Genomic DNA, 10,703 nt, shown 5'->3' on the forward strand with positions numbered 1-10,703 from the left:
CATGCAAACATCATGATTTCTTGTATCCACAACACAGGAGAATAATTTATGTGACATAGATTTACAAAACACGTGTGTAGCTTTATTCAATGTTGAAAATTAAGAAGAAGACATATTGCACCGCTAAGGTCTTGCTGTAACTACCATAGTGTTCATACTTGAACTGGATTCTTGGTATGAACACTGATGGCAAAAAAGCTGCACATGATTTTGATTTCAAAGCCATAAGATATTTAATAATTGCTGTGCTACAAAATGTCATGTTTGGTAAAAACATAATAAAAATTGTAATAAAAAACTTTATTATGTTTCTAATAAAGCATTGTGATAGCTGCATCCTGTTTTTCTTTTCAACAAGCACTAGGATGATGAAAAGAAAAAGGGTAATGTGGTAAAATATAGCCAAATGTGAATAAAATGAAGGACATTTTTATAGAGATTTTTGTGAGGGGGAATTATGGCATTTCAGTTTTTTGGTGTTCTGGAGTTTGAAAAAAATCTAATGCTATGTGTCCTTGAGAAATCTTACTGCATGTGTCAATTATCCTCTCTTTGGTTCCAAAGTGTCTAAAGTGACTGCAATTACTCTTATGAATTGCTGAGATTCATAATAGCTACATGATCACAGCAGTTCTGCACACTGTGAATGGCCAGAATGGTTTTAATGAAAAGTAGAATAAATAATAAAATGACATTATTTGTTATTTGACTGCTTTTAAAAAATACAGTAAAAATGAGTTTTTGCAGCGTGCTGATAATAATAAGCAGTTAACACAATTACCTCTCCATTTACTCCTTAATAATGCAGGATTTTTTTAGCCACAGTGCTGGACATTAGCTGTTCACAAAAAGGAGGTCTTCGGTAATGGCAGAGAATGTCTTACAGTTCTGGTAACAGAACCAAACTGAAAGGCCCTCAGACCTTTAGTCTTGAGTTTTGCAATTGTGATAAAAAAAAAAAACTGCAGAAAATAACATACAATTTGCTCATCATAGCAAATTTTTACCAACTAGTGACCAACTAATCAAAAATGACAAAAAATATATGTCCTATGTTATGTAAGTTATAAATACTCCTGAGAAGATAAATGCAAAGAAGAAGTATACAATAGTCTAAATTTCCTAGTCACATTAAATATACCCATTGCAACATCTAAAAGGATACAACACCACTTATATAATAATAATAAAAAATTACATGTAAAAATTGAATTGTGGGGGTTTACTCTCACATATACTGTATAACGGACACGTGTTTGTGTTAATATGTGAACAACAAGGGCAAACAAACCAAAATGCCTAGGCCCAGAAAATACATCAGGCAAAAGAGGACAAAACATCAAGACAAATGAACAATGATCAAAAGCTTTAATAACCTCTCTGGAGAAATGCTGGAGAGAGACTTTACACTGACTAAGACTCTGGGATATTTCAAAGGCTGGCTAAATAGGGAACATTTGTGTTTGACCTTAAGGTGATTGGAGTCTGAGAATGGAGATTCAAGCTTTCTTGAATGTCATGCGACATGGTTTTTGGCTGGGAAATATGGAAATAGAGACAGTGCAGAAAGTGGATGTGGCACCATGAATATCTTGTTGTTTAAAAAGAATTTTGCTGGGGGCTTTTTTTTTTTGTGTGTGTGTGTGTCTTTTTTTCTATTATTTTTATAAACAGATCAGCTAAATCTACAAAAATGTAATTACCACCTATTGAGTATATGTGCAATATACACTCTCTACCCAACTAGCTGGCAAATACAAGCTGATATAAACAATGTGTTATTCGTGTAACAAAATTATAAATGAGAATTTATTTATTGATTATCAACTTGGAGGCTATGCAGATTGCGATGGTCATGGTACACTGATGCATATACAAATCCTGCTGTTTGGTTCTCTCACACAACAGAAAGGCAGTCAGTAAGCTGAGCTGCAAATTTAGAGGAGAGGAAAAAAGCAGTCCTTTATTCCAAGTGTATCAGTTGAGTCAATATTGTGTTAAGGACACACTAAATCAACAGAACAAGCTGAAGTTTTATACTGTATATGCAGACTGTCCTCATTGTGCACTTGTGTACTTATTAACATTACCTTATGAAGTCTTATAAAGCCACTGAACTTGTAAACTGAAACTTTCACCTATCCCTTAAAATGAACAGCTGTTTCCAAGCTCAGCATATGCAGTTACCCCTGAATAGTTAAAGCATTACATATGCATATGATGATGTTTTTACATACTGAGCCAAGCTGTAATTGGCAAATGGGTTGCGTTGCCACCTAAACTCAGAAAATAAGTTCAAGGTGCAGGATGTTGTATGCTTCCTTTATGCTCAGGAATCCAACTGACTTCCTCTTGAATACAAAACAATGCTTAACAATGTCTTTACAAAATGGATTTGCACAATACAGAAGGTTTTTTATAGTAAATCAGGAACACTAGAACCATAACATCCGTGTGTTTGGATAGAGTGTGCAGTCAGTCTGTTATATTCATCTGGAAATATTAGAGAGAGAGAGAGAGAGAGAGAGAGAGAGAGAGAGAGAGAGAGAGAGAGAGAGAGAGAAAGAGGAATATATATCATGTAGAAATGAATCTGATTATTCATAAGTTAGTAAAACTATTATAATAGAAAAATATCTAATAGAAATAATAAATGTGATAGATAAAATAATTATTCACACAGTATTTGTCAGACACCACAAGATGCTTTGCTTTACTTGCAGCATTGCGGTTAAATAGATACATTACATTTCAAAACACCTCTGTTCCCCAAGCTTACAAGGGAAATTGTGTCCCTTGTTCAAAATTTGAACAATATCATGATGCTCCCATCTTCATACTTTTTTGTGTCTGTTTGTTGCTCTTGTGATAATCATAAGATGAGGAGTTAAATTGTTTCTGATGTACATCTCTTGCTTTAGTTTTAATAGAGGGGTTCTGTATGGGGTGTAGGAACAGAGGCAATAGTGGTGCAGGTTATTGCTTCTTATTTTCCGTGCAACAGTTCTGCTGCTTTCAAGTCATGTTGAAACTCTTTTCAAACGACTGCTGGCTTACCTTCCTTATTATCAGGCTGAGGAAGACTTGTGAAATCTTGTGTGGCACAGCTGTGTACCCTTTTGAATACTGTAAATAATATGATCACCAATATACAGCTTTCCCTGTTCATTTACCAGCTACCTCAATACTGCTCAAACTGGTACTAAATCTACTCTGGACACAATTCGTTTTTTAGGACAAAAACACAATTTTAGAGAATCTCTAACATTATCAATTTAGGCAATTGATATGAAAGCTGGAAAATAAATTAGCAGCTGGTTATGATGGTCAGCTGATCAAACCAAGCTGGATTTTTCCGAATCACAAAATCTATTTATGCTGTAATTATTGTACTCTTCTTGGGTTTTTTATAAATAAATAGGAGAAAGTGACATGCAGCTTAATAGGAAAGTATTCTGACACCTTGAATTTTCCCCTCATTTTGCTATTTTATAGCCGTAATTCAAACTTGATTTTTTTTTTTCAGCAGGGAAGGCAGTAGCACCGTGCTGTGGAGATATTTTCCAGCTGCAGTGATGGGAAAGCTTGTCAGGCTCGACGGATCAAATACAGTGACATCCTGAAGAAAAAAACTGTCCAGACATGCGCTGAAATTTAGATTGGGGAAAAACTTCATCCTAAAACATGTCACTGACCAAAAACGTATAGCTAAAGCAACGCACAGAAGACCAACAAATACATGTGTGCCAAGACTGTAGCATTAATCCCAAGAAGACTTCCGACTGTCATCACCAAATAATCTCTAACACGTAAACATCTGTGTAAAATATGTGGGAAACTCTGCTTCTGTTTTTTCATTATAAAGTATTTTTTGCAAATGGATACGAAATAAATTAGATTCATATTTTATTTTTAAAGGGGAAAATTTTAAGGGGTCTGTACAAATTATACTCACTATAATCACTGTATATATCTAACTGCAAATCCAGGGTGGTTGCTGTGTCACTGTAATACAGCAGATAAAATTAAACTGTTTAGAATCAGTTTTATGTTTGTCTTAATGTATCCACTGTCCTTTAGTTTATCACTTATGTGTTTTGTAATATTGTGATTTTTCCTATAACTTCATCTTAACAAGTGTCTTAGCTGGGAACTAGTGTTATTATACGATAGAAACATACCATTTTCATAGCTCCTTATTCATTTATTTTCTTATATTATATTACATTGTATTTCATTTGGGTATTTTTAATTTTGCCATTTTTGGAGTCAGAACACATTACAGACTTGCAATTAATTTCTTTTTTTAAGTTTCATTGCCAGGTTTTGCTGGAGGCACATCACAAAATGTAACTTCATACAACCACAAAATATAGTGGCAGTGAGTCAGAAATTAACGTTTAGTTTACCAATGCTGTTGCTAATGACGTGACTTTCGATGTGCCTGCCAATGTGAAACATCACAAAAGCTGATGATGTCGCTTTGGCATCGCAATGGTTGGATTTCTTCATCATTGCATTTCATTTCATTTAATAAACTATTTAATCATTGTAAATAAGGTTGCCATAGAGTCTAAATAGTAAAAATAATGAAATAATGAAACCAAAAAACACAACAGAGTTGTCAAAAAGCTAAGGACTAAAGGAATGCATGTTCAGTAATGAAGATAATAATTTTAGAGAGCATAGACAGGGCTACAGATTTGATTATTAATTAGTTTAAATTAAAATATAGGACGACTTACTGTATTCCAATTGCAGCTTTAATGTTTTAAAGTTTATTGTTTTGTACATTGTTTTTAAGAAATCTTGTTACATTTGACTTGTAGATATGTACATGTGAAACTGTTGTTCTTTGTACTATAGGATGAGATGCTAAAAAGCTATGGTAAAATTGAGTTTTGGGAGTAAAAACTGGTCACTGACAACAGGCCAAATCTTCTATATAAAATAAAATTTGGAAATAGACACACTTTCCAATTTCCAACCTTTTTTGTGTCTAACAATTTTTGTAAGATGCTTTCTCAAATTTGTTTAAAGTTGTGTCATAAAAATGTGTAAAAGAGACTTCTATGCAAGTTTCTTATGTCACACAAGATTTTCATGAAGAATTTAACCCAAATTACATCCAAAAAACAGGCACGAACAGCTTAGTACATCTGGTCTGCTTTTTTCCTTTGAACTTCATGGCTCTGAAAGCATTCTTACTCTTAGCCAGGCCCTCATTTTTAGATTTTCATGTGGTGTATTTGGAGATTTATGTTCCTTTCAAGGCTGTGTGTGAAGAGGACTGTAAGCCTGTTTACAAAAAAAAAAATTATAATAATCATGCGTCATTGTTTTTGCCTATTTTGCACTAAGAGCATTTCTTTAGCATCACATATGCTGGGTTTCTTCATCATCACCTTTTAAAGTATGTATCAACAATCAGATCACTTAAAATATATAATACTCTATATTATACATTTTTCTATATATAGACTGTTATTCACAGGGACATCTTATTTTTTGGTTTTGAGTCCCAGATGAGTTTTACTGTGAACTTACAATTTCCTTCAACTTTATTTGCATGACCGTTTTAACAATTGGCCCAAAGCAACTTTTTAGGAATAGATATTACATTTTAATATATATAAAAAAAGAAAAAATACCTTGCCATTCATTTACCCCTGTATGTTTATCCTTAATAAGCAAGAGAGAGACAAAATAAATATGACATAAATGAGAGGAGACCAGACTTGAGAGGAACCAGACCAGTGACATTGGATAGTGCAATTATCAATGAATATATTTTATAACTGTGCTATATGGTCAAAAGATGCAATTGTGTTAGCAGAAAAATTATTTATTTGACCATGAATTCTTTTTTGTTGTTTGTCAACCATTTACTGATGGAGATTTGAGTTGTTGCAATTGTAGTTCAAAACTGTTATATTTTTTGCAGAACAAAGTAATATTCACAGTTTCTAAATGGCACCATTCAAAGTATTCTCATTATTCGTCTATGTGAGGCCATTCTCAGCAGCAGCAAGTGGTTTCCAACAGATAAGTAGGACATCAGAAGACCTCAGACAGGTATAGAATAGAAAAGAATAGCCTTTATTTGTCACATACTTTACAGCACAGAGAAATTAATTCTTTGCAAATCCCAGCTTGCTCAGAAGCTGGGGTCAGAGCTCAGGGTCAGCCATGATACAGCACCCCTGGGGCATAGAGAGTTAAGTGCCTTGCTCAAGGGCCCAAGAGTGGCAGCTTGGCAATCCCAGTGTTTGCATCTCCGACCTTCCGATCAGTAACCCGGAGCCTTAACCACTGAGACTAGAGGTCTGTATAGCAGAAGTGGTCAGGATCACTGGTATTATCTTAATAGACCTCTCAAGATGCCTCTGTGCCACATTTTAAAGTGGAAAACATGTGGCCTTGAGGAGAACATTAAAATAAAGATAATTTTGCTAAATCCCAAAAAGTTTTATGATAATGATCCTCTATCATTTTAGTTTATTTGCTTTTAGGTTAAAAGATGAGTTTTTCATTCCATCAGTTTAAAATCAGCAAAGAAAAAAAAAGTAGCAAAGTATAAAAATACTATACTCTGATTATGCTTAGATAGTGTGAGGCATCATGACCAAGTAGAACTCAAGCAACAATAACTGGAGACACACCGACATAGACACAGCCTCACAACATGCCCTGGCCTTGTTCTTTACTCACACAAAGTTTCATCTTATATTCCAGTTGATCCATCTTATATTCCTGAGCTCAAAGCATGCAATTTCTTGCCCCTCACTCCAAACAGCTTCATTTTATCGGTGGATGTCAGGGCAGCATGAGGCTGTGCACTTAATGTTGCTGATGTAATGGTAGAAGCCTAAACGACTCTTGTCCCTTCACTGAAAGAATCTGAAAATGAAAAAGGACAGTTATTTAAAATTTGTTCTAATACTCCAGAACAAACGTTTTCCAGTCATTTTCCAGTTTCATTGTGGATGCATGGAAAAGAATATCAAAGTGAAAGTAATAGAGAAGTCTGATGTCTGATTGCAGAACAGCAGAAGAAATATGTCACAGTGTTCAGATCAGAAGTGGGCAGAACTTATACAGTCACAAAATCTGAGGGAAACTAAAACAGATAAATGATCTGTGATAATAACTTGTTTTTCCCGTAGGTTTGTTCTGGAGTATTAGAAGAACATTTTAAATATGGGCTTTTTTCATTTTTCAGATTCTCTTTCTAAAATAAAAACTGAATGACCAAGGCACATGGACTGAACCAGTACATGTCTAGAGGCAATGTAGTGTTGGAAATCCATCTACCACTTTTGGCATTTGGGAGGTCAGAGGAGTCAGTGCCAGATCTCAGCAAAATGTACAGAAATCACAGACAGAAATCTAAGCTAAGGATCAAAGCTGAAAATTGTAGACTGCAAGTCTGAGAAACCCTGCCATCTATAAATTGTTTTATAGATAGCAATTAACAAGGAGGGAAAAAACAAATTTCACTATTAACATTTGAAAAACAAGGGAAACAGAGTAGTAGACTGCTTGAATAAATAGACTGCTGTTTGGTCAGTACATCTGGATTGTGTTTATGATGGTAATTACTGGAGTCCATAATGAGCCATGATGAGTGATTTAAATTACCTGTAAGACAAAACAGACAAAAAAACAGCTTTGCAGGCTTCAACTTTAAGAGCAGGATAATTAAAACCTCCATTTCGACAAGGTTTGCTTGTTTGTAGTGTTGATACTTCAGCAAGGTGGTGGAGAGGGATGTCAGTACAAATTTTCATAGGATTTAGAACCACACCTATTTGGGTGAATACTTTTCTGTTGAGTCCCATATTTTCGCATTTAAAGTAAAAAAAAAAAAGGATCCTGTGTACAATTTTAGTCACATACAATTTAAAGCTACAAACGTGTTTACTATACCTATTTTATAAAATAATGTATTCGTTTTCTAGTTTAATGTAAGCAACTATATTCAAAAATATATGCCGAATGGAATCACTTTTAGTGCTCTGTAATATGTACCTTGCATAGTGATTGTGAAGTGAAGTAAAGAGGAATTTAATTGGGATATAAGCTCAATGTCCTTGGAATTCCGTGGACTGTATTTTTTATATTTTTCGATGTAGCACAAGAAGGAAGAAGCTAATTTACATATAAGGTTTGGGGATGTTCCCAAAATGCATATTCATAGAAGCTGGAAGTTTTAATTAGGATTTTTCTTAGTTTTGTTTGTTTGTTTCTGAGGTGTCACTGCCACAGGCATTAGGGAATTGTCAGTAATGACATGCACTATTAGTTCTGCACAAGTTTTTACTTCCTTTGTGACAGTAAGCATGTTTTTTGAGCTACACAGAGTTAGTTAGGAATATGGGAAAATGGAAAGCATAGAGCAAAAAAGCTTGTTGTTTGTTTTTTTGCCATTAGCCACTTTTGCTATGGACTCTTTACCCTTTTCCTGCATGCGCAAAACATAACTTATTTCCGGTACGGCGTGAAAAGCCACAGTGACACTGCGCCAACTCTAGTAGACAAAGTTTCACTGCGCTAACTGTAACTCTACTTTTTATACCCCTGGGATTGTTGTGTATGTTTTCAAGTCTAATAATAATAATTTCAAAAATGCACTTAAAGTGCGAGGCGGAGGCTAAACAAACTTGCAGCCTGTTACTTAAAACGTAAAAAGGATTGCACATGTGTACCAAACGAAAGCCCTGTACCAAAAAAAATATGTTGGTATGAATACGTGCAAGGTTATACCCCTAATATATATGTGTGTGTGTGTGTGTGTGTGTGTGTGTGTGTGTGTGTATATGCAATAAGGACTATTATTATGCAGGTTTTATTATTACATTACATTAGAACATAAACACATTATGAACACATTTTTCACACCTCACTTGTTCTTAACATTATCTAATGCTGAAATAAAGAAATAGATCATTCCATTTATATTATGATTTACTTTTTTCCTCTCACTAGCTGCACTGTCTGCCACGTGTACTCTCAGTCTCAGTGACTCGTGACAGAACACAGAGTCTGCTAATTATGTGGAGAGGAATCTGTGTTATTAAAATCACCAGTAACATTCATTTAATCCCATTATTTCTATATTACAATGCTAAAATTGCATCCAAAATGTAATATCCTCTCTATTACAAATGAAACATAAAATAGTTCAAGTGAAAATGCTAAGTTGGATTTCATGCCCAGTTAACTTCCTTTCATAAGGACTAAAGTCGACTCGCTGTTGCCAAAACAGTAAAAAAAAAAAGAAAAAAAAAATGAAAGATGAGTCAGTATGTTCAGCTGGCTCTATCCAAGGGGCAATAACTTATTCCTCACAAAACATCTGCCACTACATTACTGTTCTATCCTCTTCACTTATCCTGAGCACAAACAGGCACCCTGACATGCTCAGCTGAATGCCAAATATATAATAGTCCATATTTTGATAATATTGGTCCACATCATCAACTCTTGGCCCTGACCTGACTATGATCAGAGAATTAAAATGAAAATGTTACGTCTCTCATTAACAAGCCCATTTGCTTTAAAAACACAGTAAGACATGAAAGACAAAAATAGTCACTTAAGATCTAGTGATGAAAAGAACTTGCATAATATGCAGAAAGGTGGCCAAGATCATTTTATCTCATGCAGCTGGAATTTAAACTTAATTTAATCCACATTCCAACAAAATGATTTAAAAAAGATAACATATTGGAAAACAAGCCCAGACACTGCACTCTGTATTTTAACATTTAGTCCTTTAATATTTTAGTATTCTACGCTGTAAATAATTAATGAGATTTTGGCAGTAATATACTGAGATCAATACAGTTTGTTCATTTAAATGTGTTTTACAATTCAACAATATTAACAGATTGTAAAGTCCAAGTGCCTTACTGTATAACTGCAATAACTCTTTTTTTATAATCAACTTTATTGTAAAACTAGATTTTTGTGTTTACACCAAGCAGCATTGTTTCTGTTGTGCATACAAGACAGGGACAAAAGTATTGAGAAAGATGACTTTTCCAATTATTTGTGGTTCTTCCCCAAACTGTTTCTACAAAGTTGGAGGAATACAACTGTATAGGATGTCTTTGGATGCAGTAGCACCTGTTCCATCAAGCAAGCTTCCAAGGAATAAGCAAGCTGTTCCAGAAAGAAAGAAAGAAAGAAAGAAAGAAAGAAAGAAAGAAAGAAAGAAAGAAAGAAAGAAAGAAAGAAAGAAAGAAAGAACAAACACATGGGCATTGATGGAAATCAATGCCCATGTGTAGAGGGCATTGATTTCATGCATGTGTAGAGATCTTTCACAACAAAATAATGCTAATACTTAAAAATGATTATTATTATTATTTAGAAGAAGAAAATGGTAAAGAAAATATACAGAAAATATATTAATTATTTTAAAATGCTTCATGGAAAATGAAAATAGAGCAGACTTTAAGTCTGAAAGTGATATCATAAAGATAAAGATCAGCCTTAAAAACCCTGAAAACCACAAAGGCACATCACTAGACCAATCTACGAGCAGAAACTTCACCAGAACTCTCAAAGATTTAGGACAAGCTTTTGTTCTGTCAATACGCACTTGACAGATTTGAAATTCTGACAGAGAGAAGTAAAAGAAGATACAGAAAGCAGTTGTGTCATTGTGGTCCACAAAATAACTTGTTTTTAGCTGC

At 34.2% G+C, this 10,703-nt stretch overlaps 1 protein-coding gene across 2 annotated transcripts in view; it reads left to right on the forward strand.

Annotated features, from left to right (window-relative positions):
* The window catches only part of LOC124389398 (urotensin-2 receptor), a 41,603-nt gene extending 36,631 nt beyond the window's left edge, over positions 1-4,972 (forward strand). The window contains exon 3 of one of the 2 annotated variants that reach the window (XM_046854831.1): positions 3,527-4,972. The gene's annotated coding sequence lies outside the window, so the exon portion shown is untranslated. The remainder of the gene's footprint in view (positions 1-3,526) is intronic. The other variant, XM_046854832.1, reaches the window with a different exon arrangement.
* Positions 4,973-10,703: the final 5,731 nt, after the last annotated feature.

This window comes from Silurus meridionalis, chromosome 7 (genome assembly GCF_014805685.1).
Source record: "Silurus meridionalis isolate SWU-2019-XX chromosome 7, ASM1480568v1, whole genome shotgun sequence".
NCBI lineage: Eukaryota > Metazoa > Chordata > Actinopteri > Siluriformes > Siluridae > Silurus > Silurus meridionalis.